Source organism: Dendropsophus ebraccatus, chromosome 11 (genome assembly GCF_027789765.1).
Source record: "Dendropsophus ebraccatus isolate aDenEbr1 chromosome 11, aDenEbr1.pat, whole genome shotgun sequence".
NCBI classification, from domain to species: domain Eukaryota; kingdom Metazoa; phylum Chordata; class Amphibia; order Anura; family Hylidae; genus Dendropsophus; species Dendropsophus ebraccatus.
In genome coordinates this window covers 14,780,696-14,803,077 of record NC_091464.1, presented here as the reverse complement: position 1 = coordinate 14,803,077, position 22,382 = coordinate 14,780,696, and the positions used below count along the sequence as shown (strand labels likewise).

At 42.4% G+C, this 22,382-nt stretch overlaps 2 long non-coding RNA genes, 1 other non-coding gene and 1 pseudogene across 3 annotated transcripts; 1 reads left to right on the top strand and 3 right to left on the bottom strand.

Moving 5' to 3' along the window:
- Nucleotides 1-1,117: 1,117 nt before the first annotated feature.
- LOC138767152 (uncharacterized) lies at nucleotides 1,118-1,857 on the top strand. The gene is made up of 3 exons (XR_011358771.1): nucleotides 1,118-1,237; nucleotides 1,472-1,618; nucleotides 1,760-1,857. It is a non-coding gene; the product is annotated as an uncharacterized lncRNA (long non-coding RNA).
- A 10,014-nt stretch (nucleotides 1,858-11,871) lies between these two features.
- On the bottom strand, nucleotides 11,872-14,038 carry LOC138767510 (uncharacterized). Its single transcript, XR_011358807.1, has 3 exons — nucleotides 13,956-14,038; nucleotides 12,082-12,223; nucleotides 11,872-11,951 (listed from the first exon to the last, which is right to left on the bottom strand). It is a non-coding gene; the product is annotated as an uncharacterized lncRNA (long non-coding RNA).
- A 6,962-nt stretch (nucleotides 14,039-21,000) lies between these two features.
- On the bottom strand, nucleotides 21,001-21,213 carry LOC138768314 (small nucleolar RNA U3). Its single transcript, XR_011359029.1, has one exon. It is a non-coding gene; the product is annotated as a small nucleolar RNA U3 (small nucleolar RNA).
- Nucleotides 21,214-21,642: 429 nt separating this feature from the next.
- Nucleotides 21,643-21,848, bottom strand: LOC138768317 (small nucleolar RNA U3; annotated as a pseudogene).
- Between the last annotated feature and the right edge of the window lie 534 nt (nucleotides 21,849-22,382).

The following is a 22,382-nucleotide window of genomic DNA, read 5'->3' as shown; positions in this document are numbered from 1 at the left end:
CTAAATGCTGTCCCTTTAGGGGTGTTTTTTAGGTTTTGGCACCCCAGAGCCTCTGCCAACCTGAAGTGGTACAGTCAAAAATGACCAAATATAACGGAGGCGTTGAAATTCACTAGGCACTCCTTTATATCTGAGGCTTGTGGTTGCGTCAAATAGCGCAATAGGGTCACATATGGGGTATTTCTATAAACTGCAGAAACGGGACAATAATTATTGGGGTTCATTTCTCTGGTAATAGGTTTATAATTATGAAAAATATTGGATTACAATAAAATCTCTGCACAGAAAATTAAAATTTTCAAATTCCTTACACACTTAGCTTTTATTTCTGTGACTCCCCTAAAGGGTTAAAACACTTTCTGGATATGCTTTTGCAGAGATTGGGGGGTGCAGTTTCTGAAATGGGGTGCTTTGTGGGGCTTTCTAACATACAGGCCCCTCAAATACACTTTAAGGCCGGTTTCACACGTAGTAACAGTGCGTCCGTAAAAATTTTTGGGCCGTACATCTCCGGGTGGTCTGGCGGCTGTATTTGCAAAGCACTTACGGTCTTATCGTAAGAGTCCGGCCGTAGTGTCATGATGTTTTTTTGCTTGTTTGGCCCCGGTCGAAAGCATGTCATTCATTCATGAATCTGCCCCCGGGCCAAATAAGCACACCCACATCCCTATTAAATCTCCGCCCACTCGCGAAGTCCGCCCATATGCTTGTAGTCTTGTGAATCAAGCCACATGTCTAATAATAATGAGGCTAATAATGCGCCCTATGGGCCAGCCCGGCGTATGAGGCTGCGCCGCAAGCACCAGCTCGTGGTTCTTTCTATCCTATGGAAGATGCGTAATTATTACCAGCGTTTGTGTGTAATTATTATTTGTTGTTTATTTTATTTTTTTTTTGTTTTTTTTTTTTAAAAGCTTTATGGACCTTTTTTTAGAACTAGCCTTACAAACTGTTTAGGCTTATAATCCGTAAAACATTGATTTAAAAGTATTGTTTATGCAAGCTCCCTTAAGTACTGTTGACCAAAGGTCCTTAAATGCAACAGTGTAATAATTTTGTGACTAATTGAGATGTCTTCAAAATAATAAATGTAATTTTTAAAAAATTCTTCTCAGAGGCAAAAAGACGCAGAGCAGCGCCGTCTGCAGGAGGTGGGACGGCGATATTGGGTCCACCCCATCAATGTGCGGAGGGAGACCCGGGGCCACATTGGTTGCCTGTATGATGATTTGCGACGGTATGTCGATTTGAAGAGATCAAAGTTGGCAAATCTTTGAATGTAATATGCAAATGTAAAGGTTACTGTCCCCAAATGTTTACCCCAAAGTCCCTTTTTTTTTAATTTTTTTTTTTTGGTTTATCCTTACAACGTTTGATGTTAATTTCAACATTTGTAAACCGTATGACATCTTCCTATGATGTTTGTTTATGTGTAATATTTGTGATCAATATTTTTCTTCATTTGTTGCAGACATCCTGACAAGTTCCAGGACTTCGTCAGGCTGCCTATGGAGGCCTTTGATAATTTACTTTCCATTTTGAGCCCACATCTCCAGAGACAGGACACCTACATGCGGAAATCCATCCCTCCTGTGGCCCGTCTGCTCATAACGTTAAGGTGAAGCGGCTTTATTTTAATGAGAACTATTTGTTCATGTAATTGTAGTTAAATCTAATATAGTGTTAAAATATGTAATAATTTAATATTTAGCTGAATGTGAAATATAATACTAAAAAATGTATAATTTTTTTGTCACAGATTCTTGGCGACAGGGGAGAGTTATGTATCGTTGCACCTCCAATTCCGGGTTGGTACGTCCACCATCTCTGGAATTGTGAGGTGCACGTGCGCCGTGATCTGGGACCATTTGCAGCCCATCGTGATGCCCAGTCCGACCCTGGAGATTTGGTTGCAGTCAGCAGCAGGCTTTCAGTCTGTGGCCAATTTCCCCAACTGTATAGGGGCGGTTGATGGTAAGCACATACGTGTGCGTCAACCACCGCGATCAGGATCACAGTATTTCAATTATAAGAAATTTTTTTCAGTGGTCCTGATCGCGGTTGTTGATTCCACGTATCGTTTCCTTGCCATCGACGTCGGCTCCTATGGCAGTACTGGGGACTCCCGGGCGCTACTGAGATCAGAGTTTGGGAGGCGAATTCTGTTAGATCACGTGACTCTACCTCCTCCCACTCCTCTTCCGGGTACCACGCATCCCGCTCCATTCGTCATGGTAGGGGATCAAGCCTTCCCTTTACTGAACAACCTGCTGCGCCCTTACCCACGGAGAGGGCTGGATGAACGGGGGAGAGTATTTAACCGGAGGCTGAGCCGGGCACGTAACTTCGTGGAGTGCGCCTTCGGAATCATGACTAGTCAGTGGAGGGTCTTTACCACTGCCCTGCAGTTGAACTTGGGCACAGTTGACATGGTCATTAAAGCTGCCTGTGTTCTCCACAACTACCTTCGGGACTATGCTCCCACCCCGGAGGTGAACGTGGAGACACTGCCAGCTTTTAGTGCCCCTATCAACTATGGCCAAGGGAGACAACTCAACCGCGGGATAGTGGTCAGGAACCTCTTTGCTGACTACTTCATGACTCCTGAAGGCGCCGTGCCCGTGCCCCTTTCACAGCCTCCCTTATGAGCCACGACCACAGGACTGATGTTTTTCCGCATGTATGTCACCTGTCTCTGGGATGTGTGTTTATTTATTTTCTTTTGTTGTTTGAACCCGATGTATTGGTTGATATTTAATTTTCCTTATCTTTTTAATAAAACAAAAAATATCTTGTCTTATTCGACTAAACAATGTGTCTGCCTTTTCAATGTATGTAAACCATGTTGTGTGTTCCCACATAGTAGTGTTCTAAAATCCACATAACCTCACTCGATATACTACTGCCCAGTAATTACCGAGCATGGTCACATCCTGCTAATGTTAATAATTGGATAGTCCTTAGAACCTAGTGTGCAGAAACATTGATGTGATCAAAACATGTGCATTTCCTATGGAGTGACCAGCAGGGTGCGCACTATATGTCTAACTTTCTAGTGTGGGATATGTAACAGGATCTGATATCTTCTAGTGCCACAGTCCATCTCACTTCTTAACAATCACCATTAACACACCACATATATCCCTCCACACATCACCCAGGTGCGCCAGCTTGATGTGGTCTACTTAGTTTGCGGGCAAATAAAAAATTTTTATCCTCACATTTTTTTTACTAAAACACACAAGAGTGTATTAAAAGATGAGAAATCTCGCTCTTTACTTTATCACCTGTTCCTTCTCTACAGTCATCTCCTGCATTTCTTAGCAAAAATCCATCACATCAATCTGCCTGTGTAAACGCTACATTATGTAGTTTATAGTGTGTACGTTGATATATCCGCCACTTTGTACATAATGACCACATGCTAAATGTCCTGCAGGAGGCGATTTCTACTCCCATCGGACATCGAGATCTATGTGGAAATGATAGTGTCATGATAATAAACATTAATGTTAGTGATCATCACAAGCCTCTCCTGCTCTGCCCACTTCCTGCCTTGACCACAGATGTCAGCATAGAGCAGGCTCAGACCTGAAAAACAAGGAATCGCACCATTCACTACATCTTCGCTAGTGCCTTCACAATACGTGTATTACACTCAGTATAGCTAACAAAAACAGGAGTGGATTCAAAACACCCAAAGGATCTCTTGACACAATGTTGTAATGTTGTGGATGTGCGACATTAAAACACCAAATAACGACAATTCAAAATAACATCCCTTCTTAAAAAAATAAATGGAATATTTCACTTTAAATGCCGCACATGCACTCTATTTCTACATTGTGTGAACAGAGCCTTTGTGTTTTTCATCCACTACTGGTTTTGTTAACAATACTGACCAAAATATACTGACTCAAATACACGTATTGTGAACCGACTACGAACATGTAGTGAATGTTGCGATTCATTGTTTGTCATGTATGACAGTGCTCTCTGCTGCCATCTGTGGCCAAGGCAGGAAGTGCCCAGAGCAGGAGAGTGTTGGCGTGATAAATGAAATAGTTAACGACATTCATATTTCCTATCATGACACATTCATTTTTACACATACAGCAATGTGTCAGATATGATTAGAAATATCCTCCTGAAGGACATCCAGCATGTGTTCATTTTCTCCTAACGTAAAGCATACAAGTAAATTTACTAACACACAATAGCAACATTCAATACATCTTTCTATGCAAACAAAGTCCACTAAGTGTTTTGAAGCGTATTTCGTAGTTCCTTAGTGGCAGTCAATAATCATTTGTTTTTTTAACCCTTAACCACTCAAACATAAACAAGTCAAATCGAATCATTCTGGAAACAACAAGATATGTGGATTTATTACATGTAGAAAAAAAATCACATTCACATGATAGTGTGTGTGGGTGGATGTGGCAGAGGGTGTGTGGAGACTACTTTGGACCATGTTGACAGAAGTTAGAATAGTGTGCAGAGGCAATAGTGTGGCCAATATGTGAAGGCCACAGCCAGCCTGACTGTATTCTGGCAACACAAAACTAAAAGGGACATCCCAATCCCCACAAGCTGTTATTGTCATCCCTAGCTAATGTGATGCCAGACCTTGTAAACAGTGTGTTATTGATGTGGTCCTGGTGCGCACAAATGTTATGAAATTATTAATGCTAGTAAGCCGCGGTTGGCACAAAGGCCCTACAGTGTAGCAGACAAGGGGTGGTGTTGGTGTAGCTGAGGAGAGGGAGTGCGGAACAAACACAAATGTTGTTGGACGGTCAAGGCACATGTCACTCTCTCTCGCCAGGCTCCACAGGACCCCCTTGCCATCTTGGTGGTGGAGTCCTGGCCAACCCCTCTGCCAGATTAGGTTCTTCATTCTCTTCATCCGATGAGGCCTCTGCTGGTTGCTGAACTAGTTGTGGTCTGAGGAGAAAACAACACTGGTCACTATCTAAGATGCCACTTTTGTTTAAGGACAGATTTAGCCAGATAACTAAAATGGATGCATCCAATGCAGGATTTGACTCTGCCTGCTTTCACACTATTTTCTATGTACGAGGTGGCAGACTAGAAATTTTTTCACTATATTCACACACTGTTGACCCAAAATGTGGGTCTTCACAAGGCCACCCAAGTGGAACTTTATTTTACTATATGGACACATTGCGTCCATTGTTTAAACATTATGAAGACAGTCCACGCTATTGGCATAACTGCCATTTCATGTTCTGGATTAGATCCTGGAGGGATCAAAAGCTGTTCCCAAAGCGTTTAGGCCAGGCTACATTTGTTAGTTATCTTGTGTCCAGCAGGGGGCGCCTCATCTTACCGAAATAGAGATTACTCTAAAGTGTTCACTAAATATACTGCTCCCCCTGCTGGAGCCTCAATGTATATAATCTATATAAATATAACACATGTCTATGTCTGCACACATAAGACACTGAGCTACTTCCGTCATCATCTGCTCCTACCATGGACACATGCAATTAACACACACACTTACCTGCGGCGTCTGGTGGAATTCAAAATGAAACGCAGCATTGGGGCAAAAGGCAAAGCGGCCAGTTCTTCTTGGGAGGCCCCACGCCTCATCAGCTGCCGTCGCTGCCTGATGAATCGGTCCCTCACACTGGACCACCTGGTCTCCACATAGTTAGCTTAAACCAAAAGCATCAACACATTAGGAATATATCAGCGTCAGGTGACCATAACACTCGAGTTAATGGTTTGCCACAGTGGCTAAACAACTTACCAATTATCCATTGCTCTAATCTAGTGTGCTGGGCCCAATCTGGGTATACAATCCGGGCAACCTCCCTCCATGCGGCACTCCGCGTTACCCGGCTTCTGTACCCAGCCGCAGGGCCGTCCCATAGCAGTGGCCGAGCATGGACCTGAAAATCAAACAAAATTACAGTAACGTCTTTGAAATTATTAGTCAATAAGGTCATAGCTCCTACACCCATTTCACATGCTACACGCCATGTTTGATTGTAACTAGTACGTCACTTATGTGGGTGGGGTCTCCAGCTTCACCTGCAGCCAACTCCCTCCCTCCATGATGTTTCCTGCCGGACATATCATATACACAGTACACTACTACTCACATCATGTCCTCATAGTATTTAGCGAAAATATATGTGCTTACTACTAGGGAATGGAAGGCCACAATCCGGCGCGGGGGTCTGGGATCGGATAGCGACACGGGGGGACACGCCTCCTCTCTGTAGTATCGCCACCTCAGCACTGGGCGTAGCGGGGGTGGGGGGGGGTTAACTATTGTGTGTCGTGTGCTCGGCGAATTGCTATGTGACACCATGTAACGATGCTCAGCTTACCCATTTGTGTCGGGCATTGTCACGTCGTAAGCCGCTGCACTACAAGTGCCATAATGGTCGCCCACGCCTCTTTGAACGTGGCTGCTGCGTATTGTGTGTGCTTCCGACGTTACAACGCCTGACAAAGTACACAGCAGAGCAGCGCTAAAAGCCAAACTACTCATTAGCCGAGCAGTCAACTTAATTAGCACAGCACACCAAACACTCCGGCTAAACAACCACCCCGCTACGCACACTGATGACGTGCATGTACTACAGAGAGGGGGCGTGTCCACGCTGTGTCGCTAGCCTATAGCATCATCAGCCTGCGCCGGATCTTGTGCGTGATTTGCGTACTATTAAAGCGACCTCCTTATGATGACACTATCAGCACATTATATGGGAGGATTTCTCCTATGTATGTGCCGCCAACACCCATCATGGAGGGAGGAGGGAGGAGGGAGGAGGGAGGAGGGAGGAGGGAGAAGGGAGAGAGTTCGCTGCACGGCCATCTCGCTAAGAGCAATCCTAAGTCACGCCCTGTTTGCCCAACAACATGTGCTATTACAAGGACTATTCCTCGACTAGCCATTACTTACAAATGTCGCCTAAAATATGATGTGCGGTACATGGTCCGAAAGAGCTAACACATTCACAGATTTGGAGGAGACACACACATCTGAAAAGACTCATGCAGTCATTGCTCGATTTCAAGCGCCCCCTGATGCCAAACACATCGGAATTACACACAATCGTACTTACATCAACTACTCCGAGCGATGTATCGTGCCACTAAATGACTATGGACAATCGTACACATAAAATAAATATTATATAGCATCTATTGATCATTACCTAATCGATTTGTTTTCAATAAATTATTTCTCACTTAAACAGGATGCAATAACAGATGTGACTTTTGGACATCCAAAAAACCGCTCTACAAGGCAGGAATTAGATTTTACATGTATGTCAATGTGACTCACACAACAAATGACAGTCATACATTAAGTCACGGCCACACAACTATCTTCTCCGAGTCCAAAGGAGGATCTAAATGTGTCTATCGACGATCTTATCGATGTATAAAGCACTCCCAACACCTCCATAAAATACTTACTTCACTGATGAGCTGGCCGACGTCTATAACAGACCGATCAAGATCCATCTCTGGCTGCATCGATCACTCCGGCTTTGTTGTCCAAATAACTTCTTCTTCCAGCGACGGTTTTAAAAGTGCAGATCTTACAATGCAGACACATCCTAAATAACCTTGGCTTCTACCCATAGGAACTCAAAATGATACATTTGTTATCTCCATCCAGTCACGGACACGGCCTAGGTGAAGCCTGGGCACAAGCAGTTGTTACATTCATCCCTGTATTTTGTGTTATATTTAAAAATATACAAGGACAATTACAAAATAAGACCGTGAGAAATGTGTGGAAAACAATATTTCTCTCATGGCTAAGCTTCAAATAAATAATTATTTTCTTCTATCATCCTATGTCAAGGCCAACTGCCAATCCTCCTCTCATCACACAGGTGCAACTAGCCACAGTGCAGGGTGGCACTCAGATACATGCACTAACAATGCTATATAACATTTGCCCACTTCTCAAAGAAATGGACCACAAACATAGCATTCCTTTCCCTTCCGGGCCAAAAGGCACCTGCAAAGGTCCAGGACACATGTCCACTCTCTGACAAGGCCGAGAGCACACCTGTACCAACGATACCTCATACCCAGCCCTCAGGCCAGGCACTCACTGGTCATCAGTTACCTGCAAACTAAGGTGTAATCTCCAGAAGGAGAAAACTGGTGCGCAGCCATGAAATGACCACAGAACAACATGTTTATTATTCCTAGATTCATTCCTTACACCCCTTGGTTTGCACCATGTCGTAGCTGCTTGCCGCTTGGGCCCCACGATTTCTGTGATCCGTTCTATATTGAAGCTACCGAACCGGTGGATCAGCCCAGCCACTATGTCCATATGTGAGCGAACACACTCATTTACATATGCAAATAACCAGCCCTTGTCGGCAAAGCCCACTGTTGACTCGAAATCTACGTTCGTTTTCAGTTTGGTTACTGACAGGGTTAATAAATTGTGATTTCCCATATGAAATAGAGGCTTTGTATTCAGACTGATAAAGTGTTGCCATCTGTATACATGGCTAAAATAGGCATGTCGCATTAATGAAAATGATTAGGCTAAACAAAGTGCACAACCAGCTAAGCTTTTTCAGGGAGAGGTGAAAAAATGAGAGATTATATCAATACACAAGGAATTGGATTCAAAAACATTGTGAGACTTGGCAAGCAATATGATGTCACAACAGTAAAGTAAAAGTTAGATTATGACAGAGGGGGAAGGGCGCATGAAGCTGCAGCTTACTGCATACAGATCATTGCATTCTGCTGCAGGCTCCCAAAGGCCGATCTCGTGGGCCAGTCTAGGAGCAGACTATCAGATATTCATCCAGCACACACTGAGTCAATGATTAGCGTAGTGACACAACATGCTAATAAAAGCCTGAGACTTGGGGGAAATGTTACATATATATCGTGAACACATCCATCAACTGCACTATGCGCAAAGCCCAAACCAACACAACCATAAGAATCGACCATTTTTTTTTAATAAAAGTGAAAACATGTGAATATATCCTTGATGTGTCATTGTAAATGCTTTAGGCCTCTCCATGTGTGAAAATGGGGAGTTTATTATAGGATACACTACATTGTGTAAGCGCGAGGTACTTTAGTAACCTTGAGCCAAATCACTACATTACACCTCCCAATCGAGAGAGAACAACGCAGATGTGTGTGTGGAAGAATGTCAACTATTCGAGTTACACACACACACAATGTAGCATTGTTTGCTCCAGTCCAAATCTAGTTTTGATGTTATTGTTGATCATTAAAATACTTATATAATGTGTAATTAAATATTCCATAGAAAGGAATTTTACAGCAAACTCAGCATGTTCTGTATGAAATATCACATTAAACCGATGATTGTGTATAAAGGTTACCAAAAAAGGATACATTTGACACATCAACCTTCTGTGCAAGATGCAGAGTCAAACATAGGCAACAAAAGTCAGTAATGGATGTAAAAACAGGACACATCAGACACTTGCATTTAGGAACTCATCTATTTGTATGACAGTCCATTTTTGTCCTTCTTGACGTTTAAATGTAGTGACATATTGGTTCTGCTAACAAGGGCCCCTACACACAAGAACCATTCGCCCTGGAGATAGGTAAAGGAAAGACATTATGATTTTACTTATTTCGATAGATTATTTTAAATGAGGATCTTAGCAAACTGTTTTTTTAAACAGAGTGTACCATGTCACCACGGTAAGGTGTCCTCAGGGACATGGACCCTACTCTACCCTAACACAAAATGACCTCTCTGGGCCTGAAAAAGGAGACCACTTGCCCTAAACCAAAGCAAATAAAAAAAATAAAAAAATAAAAAAATATAAATAGAAAGAAATGAAATAAAAAAAAAAAAAAAATTATGATGTATTGCCTCATACATCACATAGTAGAAATCATAAACGTCGTGGGTTACGAGATGCCCGAGAGCGCCGTCCACGCCGTGGCTGGCGCCTAGGAACGGCCCTAGTACCCTCAGATGGAGGGGGCATGGCACCAGGTGGCTCTGGGGACAATGCTGGGGGGACAAGGGGGGAGAGAGGTGGGGGCACAGGTGGGGGCGCAGTGGTCTCGGGGAAAAGAAAGCCCTCCGGCGGGATATGTGGCCTCCGTGAGTGTAACCCATACACCGATTGTAGGAGGACGCCCACATAGCAAGGGTCGGGGAAAGTATCGGGGTCAACCTGCTCGTGACACGACAGCAGCACTTCTGTAACCATCCGCGCACTACGTGCCAGATTAGTAGGGAGATTCCGTAAACGGACTCCCAGATAGTAGCAGAAGAAATCATTCTGATCATCTCCTCCATCAAACCGCCTGACAAAGTTGACGACAGATTGATCCAACTCACTCAGTGCTGAATGAGCTTCTTCTTGATCCCGACGCCTCCTGGTGGTGGTAGTAGTGGGCCTCGTGAGTGGCTGACGTGGCCGAGCTGCCAGGGGCACACCACTAGGACCTGCACCAGATGTTGATGGTGCTGCAGCCTCCTCCTCTTCGTGCATGGAAGTCGAGCCAGAAGGTCCTGGCATCGGCTCCGTGCCCTCAGAAAGAGTAGGACTGCCAGGCTCCTGTGATGGCGGTGGCGTGGCACTATCCCCCTCCTGCTGGGATGCTGCAACATCAGAACCACCAGCATCCTGTCCTCCCGGTGGGTCTGAGAAATTGCCACTGGTTCTGTGGAGAGACAGAAAGGTTAGCTAATATGGACACATTCATAAAGGTACTTCATATATCGAAGGTTTTAGTTTTTATAACATACACTATGTAGAAATGTGTGCTTTGGTAACACGAATACATTATGTAGTACTATGAGCATCCTATGTTAGGACATACAACTATTTATATTAACTCATTCACATTAGTGTTTTCCCAAAAAAAATAAAAAATATAGGCGAAAAATGTTCCCCTTTCTGAGTGTGGAAACAATGCTCTCATCTTCATGGCATGTTGTGGCCATGGAAGCATTATGGTGACAACACAACAACAAGTGTTTTTTAATGTGGCACACCAGGGAGAGGGGCCTGAGTTAGTCATGTGACCAGATACACAAGCGTCCAGTAAGAGGCCTGTGTACCTGTCATTGATCCCCGCAGGCCACACTGAGACAGTGACAGAGCAGCAGGCCGGCCAGCATTGAGTATAAAGGAAGTGAATAGTGTGGGCCGGAGAACAGCTCTCGGACTGCTTAGTACTGTAGGACACAAAATATAAAACATTAGCCGCTGCATGGAAACGGCCATTTCATTCACCATGCTTACTGGCTCTGCCACCTACAGCACACGCTAAACAACTGAGGGAGTGACCGGGATCTGCTAAAATCCTGAGATGTTGGTGTAGCGCCATGACAGAAACTATCATATTTTATAGAAATGACAGGATGTTGAAGCACGAGTCAGAGTGGTGTGTAAGCATTTGGTTGAGTGTGAGCAAAGGGGACTATTGTGATTGGTCAGGATACATTAACCCTCTATGGACAGTCACATACACCAGCATGAAGGCTAACAAACATGACACAACTAGGGCCTTATAAAGAATGACAATAGTGTATGTTGTCAAATTATGTGGATACATTTAAGATAATTGTCTGGCCATTCATATAAAACATATACATAAACAGGAAGATTGTTGAAATCGGATGATATTATCTGCTAGTGAGTATGGACCAGGTTCATCTGAAAAACCAAAGGCAGAATAGAAAGTCATTACTCCCATATAACATTTTATCGCAGGTCTTCCATATTGTACACTATATGATACTATATACATTATGGAATAAGAAAAAGATGCTTACTGCCGTTGACTGCGGCTCGGGATAAAATCCAACAGGGGTGCATAGCGCATGGAGATCGGCTCCCCACCCCTCTCCTCCGTGCGTATCGCCCGTTGGTACTGGTCCCTGACACTAGACCAGCGTGTCTCCACTGCTCGGACTGACAAAAGCAAAGATTTATTATAAATAGATAGATAATAATAATTTATATATATTTCGAGGTGTTGGTAGAAATATCGGACATTGTTCTCACGATTTTATGTCATACATTATTTGACAACACGACATACCCATCCGCAGCTGCTCGCTGTCCGTCACATCGCCCCACTGTGGGACTACCAGAGCCGCTATACTCTCCCACGTCTCGCGACGCAGGACGCGGTCGTGGTAGCCACGCACAGTCAAGTCCCACAAATGGGGACGGGACCGCACCTGAAAAATTATATATAAACACAGAAATCACTAGACATCTCCATCTGACTTCACCTCTCTGTGTGTCTACATCGATTAGAAGAATAACATGTTTTACTTTATGACATTACATAGAGTGGTGTTGGGATTCCAACACACCACCTGTGTAATCTAATGAACACAGCCTAATAACCACTGAGCCAAGACTCACTAAACCAAGGAATGCCAGAACTCTTTGAACACACTTAGGAAAACAGACCAAGATTGGTGTCTAATTATTTAATTTATGAAAGGCTTTGTATCTTAACTAGCACTAATTAGTAGGCCACAAGACCAGCTCAATGACAGCTTTGCATTCACACCTGATGAAAATGAAAATCAACATTGTTTAGAAAATACATGAACACATGTGCAAACGAGTGAAGCTAACTATTTCACTACTGCGGTGTTTGTTCTGGTGTGTGTGTGGTGTTTTGTTATCTTAGTGTGTGGATAAAACATGGCACAACGACTATGGTTAGAGATCTCGAAATTTGGTTATAACTATGGTCACCAGTTATGTCTTAAACAGTCGCTGATATATAGTTAAAAATATATTTTGATAATTAAATACATGTAAGGTTACGTATTGCATTATGTCCAACATTCTAGGAGGAGCACACAATAACATGAAACTACGTGCCAAATCCAGCTACATGAAAAACGCATCAAAAACGCAACCTGGCTCGACTCGATTTGGGAAACATTCCCCAAACATTACTTGACTATACTGTGTAGTGCGCACGCTTACTCAGATTCACATGCACTATATCCCACAAAAAACGCATCAAAAACGCAACCTTGCTCGACTCGATTTGGGAAACATTCCCCAAACATTACTTGACTATACTGTGTAGTGCGCACGCTTACTCAGATTCACATGCACTATATCCCACAAAAAACGCATCAAAAACGCAACCTGGCTCGACTCGATTTGGGAAACATTCCCCAAACATTACTTGACTATACTGTGTAGTGCGCACGCTTACTCAGATTCACATGCACTATATCCCACAAAAAACGCATCAAAAACGCAACCTTGCTCGACTCGATTTGGGAAACATTCCCCAAACATTACTTGACTATACTGTGTAGTGCGCACGCTTACTCAGATTCACATGCACTATATCCCACAAAAAACGCATCAAAAACGCACTATACAGATTTGTGCAGAACAATTTGTACACATGTCACTGTTATGAAATAAAATATATACATGGAAGAAATACAACAACCCTACACTCAATAGGGATAATAAATTCGACATATGTAAGTAGTTATTTAATATGGGAACTGCACTAGAAATTAATACTATAGCATATAAGGAAACACATGACGATACTTTGTGGTTTTTTTCACGCCACATTCACAGGCCCGTGTCGCATGACTAAAACGCTGATATTTAATACCACTAACAGTCTTGACATTCATATGTGTGTTACATGTGGCTTAGGTGCGTTTTTGTTGGCCGAGACGACCATGTGCATTTCTAAGTCCAAGTAAAACATTTTCACACATCACATAAATATATAAACATAGATATGTATTTTGGTTCACATACATTACATCTTATTTGACATATATTTATATATATATATATATATATAGATAGAGAGAGAGAGGGATAAATAGATACACAGAAAGAGACTACACATCCTATTTTCGAAGTCAAATCATTCTAGAAATATTAGTCTAATTCTTCGATCAAACTTACCTCTGCGATCAGGCGTGGAACATCAATGTCCCGCTGCCAGGAACCACGTCGCCCACGACCAGCACCACCATGCTCCGCTCGCCGTGCCATCGCTCCAGATCGGGACACCTAAAAGGATGGTCACCTATTGAAGCCCATTCACTTGGGCCTTTTAAACTGAAGGGGCGTTACGCATTGATGAATTATTCTAATGAGAATCCAGATTGATCCGGCAGTAATCAGAGGTTCCGGCAGGCCCGAATGTTACTTCCTACGGTCGACTTGGACCATTTCGGCCCGGAAATAATGGTCTTGCTCATTTTTTACGGACCCGGATACAATCAGGCCCGAAACTCATACGGAGTGTGCACTGTGCAGCCGCATATCCTATACTTCCCAGCATACACACGAACCATCAAATATACGGCCGCACTATTACATCCGTACATACGGCCGCACTATTACTACGTGTGAATCGAGCCTAAACCTGAACAGGTCCCTAAAAATATCTGATTTTGAAATTTTACTGAAAATTTGGAAATTTGCTGCTAATGTTTTAAGCTTCCTATCGTCTAAAAAAAATGAAAGATAGTTTAATAAATGCCGCCAACATAAAGTAGACATGTTTCTAATGCTATTTAAAATATAATATATGTGGTATAACCACTTTCTGTATACGCAAAAAAGTTTCAAAGTTGAAAAAATGCATTTTTTCACATTTTTTCACATTATTTGGGTTTTTTTCATAAAGATTTGTTATGAGTATCGACTTCAATTTACCAGAAATGTAAAGTACAATATGTCACGAGAAAACAATCTCAGAATCAGACGAATAGGTAAAAGCATCCCGAAGTTATTAATGAATAAAGTGACACTGGTCATATTCATAAAATTTGTCTCTGTCATTAAGGCCATTTCAGGCTCTGTCCTTAAGGGGTTAAAGAACAGATCAAGAGGTTGATTTATCTTTTTAATTTTGGCTGTATATACATCTTCCAGTACTGATTTTTGTCTTCAAGTGTATGTCTTGCTAAATTTTGTGTGTGTGTGTGTGTGTATACAGTCATGGCCAAAAGTTTTAAGAATGATACAAATATAAATTTTTACAAAGTCTACTGCTTCATTTTTTAAAATGGCAATTTGCATATACTCCAGAATGTTATAAAGAGTGATCAGCTTAACAGCAATTACTTGCAAAGTCAATATTTGCCTAGAAAATTATTTTTATCCCCCAAAACACATTTGAACATCATTGGAGCCCTGCCTTAAAAGGACCAGCTAACATGGTTTCAGTGATTGCTCCATTAACACAGGTGTGGGTGTTGATAAGAGATCAATCTGTCATGATTAAGTAAGAATGACACCACAGGACACTTTAAAAGGAGGCTGGTGCTTGGCATCATTGTTTCTCTTCTGTTAACCATGGTTATCTCTAAAGAAACACGTGCAGTCATCATTGCACTGCACAAAAATGGCCTAACAGGGAAGAGTATCGCAGCTAGAAAGATTGCACCTCAGTCAACAATCTATCGCATCATCAAGAACTTTAAGGAGAGAGGTACAATTGTTGCCAAAAAGGCTCCAGGGCGCCCAAGAAAGACCAGCAAGCGCCAGGACCGTCTCTTAAAAGTGTTTCAGCTGCTGGATCGGGCTACCAGCAGTGCAGAGCTTGCTCAGGAATGGCAGCAGGCAGGTGTGAGGGCATCTGCACTGTGCACTGTGAGGCGGAGACTCTTGGAGCAAGGCCTGGTCTCAAGGAGGGCAGTAAAGAAGTCACTTCTCTCCAGAAAAAACATCAGGGACAGACTGATATTCTGCAAAAGGTACAGGGAGTGGACTGCTGAGGACTGGGGGAAAGTCATTTTCTCTGATGAATCCCCTCTCCGATTCTTTGAGACATCTGGAAAACAGCTTATTCGGAGAAGACGAGGTGAGTGCTACCACCAGTCTTGTCTCTTGCCAACTGTAAAGCATCCTGAAGCCATTGATGTGTGGGGTTGCTTCTCAGCCAAGGGAATTGGCTCTCTCACAGTCTTGCCTAAAAACGCAGCCATGAATAAAGAATGGTACCAGAATGTCATATCAGAATGAGCAACTTCTCTCAACCGTCCAAGAGCAGTATGGCGATCAACAATGCCTTTTCCAGCATGATGGAGCACCTTGCCATAAAGCAAAAGTGAAAACTAAATGGCTCAGGGAACAAAACATAGAGATTTTAGGTCCATGGCCTGGAAACTCCCCAGATCTTAATCCCATTAAGAACTTGTGGTCAACCATCAAGAGACGGGTGGACTAACAAAAAAAAATTGTAGAGGTCCTGAAGAAGAAGGGTCAACACTGCAAATACTGACTTGCTGCATTAACTCATTATAACTGTCAATATAAGCTTTTGTTACTCATAATATGATTGCAATCATATTTCTGTATGTGCTAAAAATTATGTGATAAAAACATATGACAAACACACATAAAAACCAGAGGGCAGCAGATCATGTGAAAATACAATATTTGTGTCATTCTCAAAACTTTTGGCCATGACTGTATATACATTATATATATATATATGTCTGTGATTATGTTTGATAAACTGGTTGGGGTGCTGACTCCTAAAGGCAGGATACACACTGATGGGGAAATTTATCATGCCTAAAATGCTTACTTTTCGGCGGAAAGTGGGCAGATGCGAATAAATTTATTCGCAAATGCCCGTTTTGCGAATAAAATATTTGCATCGGGTCACTTTCCGCCCGGTACGTCAGAGGGGCGGGGAGAGGGTGTGGAGGAGTCGGGGAGGGGGCGCAGAATAAAGGTCCACTTAATTCATCATTTTGATGAGCTGGCGTAGGTTTCCTGCCACGCACACTGGTGCGCATGGGATTTATGTAGAGGCAGTCCGCCTCTACATAAATCTCCGTACCATTGGAGCTGCGGGGACATTTTTAAGTTCAGTGCAGAAACCGTCGGACTTAATGTCCCCCTGAGGGTATGTGCACATTAAGGAATTCTCGCCGATAATTTGCTGCATATTCCGTCACTCATCCCCACGCCCTCCCACTTCACTCTTCACCCATCCTATAGGCTCCATTCCATGGTCAGGAAGATTCCACTTTCCGACCAAAAAACTAAGTCTATGGAGCCTATAGGACAAGCCAAACTTCAAGCAGGGGAGGGGAGGAGCAACGGAATTTGCGGCAAGTTATCCGTGTGATTTCTGTAGTGTGCAAATACCCTTATAGAGAGTCACCACTCCAGTTCAATCACTGCTTATAAGGAAATGTGCACACTGAGGAATTCAGGTGGATAAACCGCTGCGGATTCCACAACTTGCCACCGATCACAACTGTGCGCATATCCGCCTGTGCCATAGACTCCATTCTGTGGTCGGGCAGATTCTGCCATCCAACTGAAGAATGAACGGGCGGACGGCAGAATCTGTCTATGCATAGAATGGAATCTATGGCACAGGCGGCGATGCATGTGGCGGAGCTGGGGAATGTGCGGCGGGTCATCCACCTGGGTTCTGTAGTGTGCATATACCCTTAGATTGAGTTTTTGTCTCTGCTAGTATGTGAACCATTATCCAAGACAGGGACAAGAAACCTTTGGCCCTCCAGCTGTGGCAAACAGGCATCATGGGAATTGTAGTTTTGCAAGAGCTTGAGGCCCAAAAGGTTCCCCCAATTCTGCATCAGGCTATGTTCACACTGTGTATGAATCCGTCCGTAGTGCGAACCGCGAATATACGCACGTAGTTTTGAGGTGGAGGCGTTCGCTTGAAAGTATACGATATACGCCCGCACAGTACAGACTACATATGAGCTTACAGCCGGATCGTATACGGCGCCGTGAAAAATGAACAAGACCATTGTTTGAGGACGGAAATGTTGAAACTCACGGCCGTGGATTTCCATGCGGTCCCGTACGAAGTACTTATTTCAGCCAAATTGAACTTGATTTTTCGATCCAAAAGGTTCTGTGTGGTTTACGGGGCTGGGCCAAGATTTCCAAGTAAATGACCTGCCTCAGATCGCTTCGAAACAAGCTAGGGAAGCATAACTGTACTATGGGCGTATGTTTTCGCGGTTCGTACGCATCCGGCCGCATGTCTATTTTTCCCACGCCCGTAGTTTCAGCCGCACATGTATGGCGGCGTACGATCTACGGACGGATTCATACGCAGTGTGAACATAGCCTCAAAGCGTAACTATCATTTAAATGTCATTTTTCAGAAATCAATAAATATCAAAAAGGGCTCTCAAACTTCCCCAGGTAACTATAGACCCGTAAGCTTAACGTCCATTGTGGGGAAACTGTTTGAGGGGCTTATAAGGGACTACATCCAGGAATATGTAGTGGCTAATAGTATTATAAGTGATAACCAGCATGGTTTTACTAAGGACAGAAGCTGTCAAACCAACCTAATATGTTTCTATGAAGAGGTAAGTAGAAGCCTGGATGGCGGCGCGGCTGTGGATATCGTGTACCTGGATTTTGCAAAAGCGTTTGACACAGTTCCTCATGGACGTCTGATGGGTAAGTTAAAGTCTATCGGTTTGGAAAATTTAATGTTTAACTGGATTGAAAACTGGCTTAATAATCGTACCCAGAGAGTGGTGGTCAATGATTCCTACTCTGAATGGTCCCCGGTAATAAGTGGTGTACCCCAAGGGTCAGTACTGGGCCCTCTTCTGTTTAACTTGTTTATTAATGATATTGAGAATGGAATTAACAGCAATGTTTCTATCTTTGCAGATGACACCAAGCTTTGTAGTACAGTACAGTCTATGGAGGATGTGCAGATGTTACAGGATGACTTAGACACACTGAGTGTTTGGGCGTCCACTTGGCAAATGAGGTTCAATGTGGATAAATGTAAAGTTATGCACCTGGGTACTAATAACCCACATGCATCATATGTCCTGGGGGGAGTTACTCTGGGAGAGTCACTGATGGAGAAGGATCTGGGTGTACTTGTAGATAATAGACTACAGAACAGCACACAATGTCAGTCAGCTGCTTCTAAGGCCAGCAGGATATTGTCATGCATTAAAACAGGCATGGACTCACGGGACAGGGATATAATATTACCGCTTTATAAAGCTTTGGTGCGGCCCCGTCTGGAGTATGCTGTCCAGTTTTGGAACCCGATTCATAAAAAGGATGTTCTAGAGCTGGAGAGGGTACAAAGACGGGCAACTAAACTAATAAGGGGAATGGAGCATCTTAGTTATGAGGAGAGATTAAAAGAATTACATTTGTTTAGTCTGGAGAAGAGACGTTTAAGGGGAGATATGATTAACTTATTTAAATATATAAATGGCCCCTACAAGAGATATGGGGAAAAGATGTTCCAGGTAAAACCCCCTCAAAGGACAAGAGGGCACTGCCTCCGCCTAGAGAAAAAAAGGTTCAATCTCCGGAGGCGACAAGCCTTCTTTACCATGAGAACTGTGAATCTGTGGAACAGTCTACCCCAGGATCTGGTCACAGCAAAAACAGTAGAGGGCTTCAAAACCGGCCTAGACAAGTTCTTAGAGCAAAATAATATAAATGCATATGTATAGAACCTATCGCCCCTCCCCCTTCCCTGTATCCATCCCCTCCTTGGTTGAACTTGATGGACATGTGTCTTTTTTCAACCGTATTAACTATGTAACTATGTAACTATATCAATAGTACAAGCCATAGGTTTTATTAAGCAAAAGAGTTTCCTTCTGTATTCAAAAAGCTGTTTTCCTTCCTCCCCTCACTTCAGAAGGAGCAGGACTTCTGTGTCCATTTACAAAACCAAAAACACATTTTATGAATAAGATAAATATTTAAAATTAATTAATTGGGCAATGGGAAGCCAGTGAAGGGTTTGGCATAGTGGGGAAGCAGAGCCAAAGCTAGTAAAAGAGATTTAGTGTAATAAATTCTGTTGGGAAAAGTGAAAGAAAAAACTTGAAGGAAATGTTCTTTCAGATTAAAAAAAATTACACTGAAATAAAAAAGACGTATTCATAACACACAAAAGGTAAGTAGAAAAAAAGTAGTCATAATTAAGTATTCAAGCTAAAAAAAATTACAAATCATAATTACAATCCCATACAATGTGGTATTTGAAACCAAACGTCACCACTTTCAAAAATAACTTTATTTACTTTTTTGGAAGAGAAGAGCAGAGTCAAGAGTAGAGATGCGAAGACCGTCTGACTTTTGGTCCAAAAGTCCGAAAGGTTCGCTCATCTCTAGTCAAGAGTAGACAACAAACAAGCAAAACTGATTTTCCAACTGACCTTATACTCAGAAGTCTAAGCTTTGACACATTCAAATAGATTTCTCCCTTCAAAACCTATAAAAATGATGTCTGAAAGCACAGTCCTAAAAACAACAGATTACCGGAATAAAAGAAAGAAGAAACCATGGTACACAGAAAGCAAAGAGAAAAACAGAAGAAAAGCAGTCACGACCCACCATTTAGGAAAAAGACATTTCTGTCTCTTAAAAGAAGCCGGCTTTTACAAAGTAACTATAATCTGCATAGTCCTTTTGTTATTTGCAAAAATCACCATTTTTGCAATAATAATAATAATAATTTATTTTGTACTTAATTTATTAGCATCAAGAGCTTGGGAGAATGGTGAAAGGTAGCCTTAGCATTATTTTCAGCTTTTAACTAGAATTTCACCACAGATAGTGAGACCCAGGAACCCTCTTGGTCAGTCTAGTGAGAACCAGGCATTGCCTTGGTCTGTTGGGTGAGGCTCCAGTAGAAAAAGATAGAGAAGTACTGGTTTAGAGTGAGCTTGGACACTATATTGGAGATGATCAAACAGCGGAAAATCTTAGGTTCTATAGGAAAGGAAGAAAAGGAAGGAATTTACCCTTTTCATTAAGATGGTCCATGTGTCCAATTCAATCTTCTGGATTGTAATTAGACCTCCTCCTGACTAGTATAGGTATAAAAATTAACCCAAACATCTCCTACTGACTTTAATGGGATTCAAGTCAAATCTCAAAACACACACCACTACAGTTTGGGATTCGACTTGAACATTTTATTGTTCACTCATCACTAAACCTCACCACTCTGAAAGAGCTTACTTCCTCTACTTCTTTTCAAAAGAAGAGTGCAGTCATCAAATGCAGGCAACCACTGCGCAAAACAGAGTCACCAACTGACTTCATACTCAGAAGAAAGCTCCACATCTCATCATAGTGGGGAGTGAGCTTGAACACTTACAAATACATCTCTCCCTTCAAAGACTATAGATATAATCCCTAAAAGCACAGTCCTAAACCCTGAGAGTTTTGGGTTTTTTCCAGCCTTGATGGAGAATCCTTTCCACTAAAGGAGAACTCATTTTGGAACATTACAAGTTTGACTTTTGAAACAAGACGTTGGCGTGAAATGCCAATGAGAAGACTATTTTATGAATTTGTAGAGGGTTTACTTGGATAGTGACTGAAACCTCTAAACATTAGTTTGATAAGAAGGCATTTTTAAACATATTTCTTTAAGTCTAAACAAAAATGCATCAATGTGTGGCTATTTTAAGAGCCTACTTCCCGAAAAACAAAGATAAGAAAAAGGGATAAGCGAAAAAGAGTAAAGCGTAAAAAAGGAAACGGGAAAAGAAAAACACCTGTTAAAAAGCTTCAGCAAAAGGCTTTAACATCTATTAAGGCTTTCACCCAACAAAACTGGGACTTTTGACCAAACCTCACCACTCTGAACAACCTTTCTTCATCTACATTTTTTTGAAAAGAAGGGCACAGTCATCAAAAGCAGACAACCACTGCTGAAGAAAGAGTTGCCGACGCACTTTATGCTCAGAAGGGAGCTCTAAAACGCATCGTAGTTGAGAGTGAGCTTGGACTCTTTATCAAAGGCACTTCTCCCTTCAAAACCATCCCTGAAAGCACAGTCCTAAAACACCACCAATTACCAACTGTTTTTGGCTTAAAGGAATGAAGAAACCATTGCACGCAGGAAGAAAAGAGCTAAAGAGAAGAAAAGCAGTCATGACCCAGCATTTAAGCAAAAGATTCATATCTTTCTTTTTTTTTTATATAACTGTTTATTTTCCAGGAAATTTTACCATTTACAAGCATATAACAGACAGGCCTGGAGAGATCACAGAAAATCAACTCAAACATGAGTCACATATCACCTATCGCCAACAATGTATTATAAACCACATACTCACCGAAAAGAGGGGTTCTAGCTTGTTAATATTTGTAGCTGACATATAACTTGAACATGAGAAAACATAAGAACCGGGATTTATAACTCAAGCCTAAAGCTCAATCCGAACCACACATACCAACAACATATAAACCATACAAGACAAGGGGGGGGACACATAAGGAGGGGGGGGGGGAGGGGGTAGGAAGAGCTCACACCTCTCCATATCATACAGGTAGAGGAAAGGCCCTATCCCAGGGGTCCCATAGCTTCTCAAA